Genomic DNA, 2,670 nt, shown 5'->3' with positions numbered 1-2,670 from the left:
ATATATGCAGTGTGTTATTTGTTGAAACTGTACTTCTGATTGGATTTGAAACTGTCTCATTGCTGTTTATCAATAAAACTTCGAAAAAAAATTATATACTACAGATATTAACATAGAAATGATCATTTTTCTAAACATTTCACTATTTTCTACATGTAAAAATGAATGTCAAAGTTGTAGCCTAGATTTTTTTTTCTCTGAATCAGGGATGGAACTCAGGCCTTTACTCTTGCCAGGGAAACCCTTTTTCCACTGAGCCATTGAGCTGGCCTCCTAAGTGTTATTTTTGATAAGAGAATTTTATTCTGTTGAGATTGAATCACAGTACTCAAACTTCTGTTTATTTTGATTATTGTTTATTTTTTACATGCATTAGTTATAATTTAACTTAATAAAAAATTGTATAACACATTTCTGTTTCCAAAGAGTATTGTCTGTATTTCACTATATGGAAATACAGTTACTTTTACAAAATGTATTAAAATTCTTTTTAATACAATACAAAATTTCCAGAACATATCCACATCATATTTTTAGTTTATTGGACATTCTTAAATCTATCCCTCATCAGGAAACAGTTTTTGTCAACTAGTCTGTTCTAGTTCCAATTTCAGCCTATTTTGCACCCTCTATTCTGCAGCACTCATTTTTCATGAACCTACCTTCCAAAGTATTATATACAAATACATAAATCTCGTGCCGTTTCATTTCGCTTGTTCTCAAGCACTATAAGCTATTAAACTGCGCTTAGGATTAGGGCTTTGGTTTTCCCTTTCAGTGTTGTATTTCTAAACTTTGTTTCTGTTGCAGCTTCTACCCTGGGATAGGTGCTCCCTCCTGTCAAGCACCTCTTCCATGGTAAGCGACCTCCGTGTCACATCCCCGCTCCTCTTCCTCAGCGCTGACCCCACTTGCTGCGCTTCTCCCTGCAGAGTCACGGGGCTGCATGGATGCTGCAGAAGGAGCTCAGAGGAATGTGAGACCCGTGACCTCCTGGGAAGAATCTCTCTTCAGGTTCCAAAGCCTGAAGAGTCCGTTTTGGGGACATTTTCACTCCTTTTCTATTGGTTCATCTGGTTAGAGCATCATTTTTGTTTAAACAAGGATAATTACCTGAAATTCTGTTTAAACAAATGATTCAGGGGCAGAGAAGACACATTTGCCCAACTCTGAGGAAGCAGGTGACAACACCATCAGCGATAAGAACAAGCATTTGCAGCAGCCAGCCTTGGAACAACAGCAGATGGTGCCAGAGGACTTCAGTTGCATCCACTAGATTTGTTGCCAGTCTATCAGTGCTTGTTCTTTTTCTTTATCTTTTTTGAGGTTGGTGTCTTTACACCGCCCAAGCTGGTTTTGCACTACTTGAGCCCAGTGATCTTCCCACCTCTGATTCTTGAGAGCTAGGATTTTAAGAACACAACACCACTTTCTCTTTTCTAAATTTCTAATTGCTAAGGGATTGAAAGGCTCTGAGTAGTGGTTTAGAGCACTCAGGAGTTAGACTTCTCAGCGTCACCATCTCAATCTGGCATGTTAGAAACACTGAGAAACAATCTATCTCATTCCTGACATGTTTTCCCCGTGTTACCCATTCCTTACTGACTTTCTCTTCCGGGCTCCGTATTTTAATATCTCCACTGGTGTCTAATCTTGTTAGATGCCTGCAACTGCTGTCCTTGTCACCTAGGCTCTGTGAGAAGCTTTTTATGACCAGCTGGCTGGAGCAAAACACAGGTCTGATGTGCAGATATTTGTGATGATGTAGTGTTTCACCTGCGAGAGAACGGCCACACGGTCAGTCCCTCCAGGGTGATCTTGAAGGGCAACAAGGGGATAGAGCTTCTTAATAGGCACATCCATAAGCTGTGAATTTAGTTGTTCACTTTCCTGGAATAGGAATAGTCCAGAAATTGATTCTTTTCAGGACTGTGGCTAAGTATGGGTGCTCACAGAATTAGGAAAAACAGAAAGATTAAGAATAATCAATTGAAAGATAGGAATTTAGATAAACCTTTTATTTATTTATTTATTTATCTATTTATCTATTTATTTGGTAGAACTGGGGATTAAGCTCAGGCCCTTGGGCTTGCCAGGGAAGCATTTATTCTACTGAGCCATCTCCCCAGCGCCTAGATAAACTTTTTCTAAGGCCCATGTGTAGAGACATGTTTGTTCTACATGCATTCTGTCCACATGTCACAACAGTGTGATTCTTAACGCCATTAGAACATAGGAATGGTCTCTGTGAATGCCATTCCCCTGCTGTCCCGGGGTTGTGCTGGGTTTGGTTTGGTTTGATATAGTTCTACCTCTGGACCCGTACATTGCGCTTGTGAAGAAATTAATGAGACTTATCCAGTTGCCAGATCTGTGGAGCTGTTCCTGGTTGGAGCCTACCTATAGCAGGACAGGAGTCCTGCATTATCCTCAGGCAGCTCATAACCTAGTTGTTTTATAACCTGAAGGAAGGCGGCCTTGGGAGAAGAAGCTTTACTTTTTGTTTTTCTTTTCAAAATTTTATTGATACACATATAGCAATGAGACAGTTTCAAATCAAATCGAAAGTACAGTTTGAACAAATAATACACTGCATATATTCTTCTTAGTGGTTAATTGCTGTACAAGATGCAGACGTGTGATCCTACTTACAAACAACATTAGAAAAAA

Source organism: Octodon degus, unplaced genomic scaffold, assembly GCF_000260255.1.
Source record: "Octodon degus isolate 3935 unplaced genomic scaffold, OctDeg1.0 scaffold00346, whole genome shotgun sequence".
Classification (NCBI taxonomy): Eukaryota; Metazoa; Chordata; class Mammalia; order Rodentia; family Octodontidae; genus Octodon; species Octodon degus.
This window is presented reverse-complemented; position numbering follows the sequence as displayed.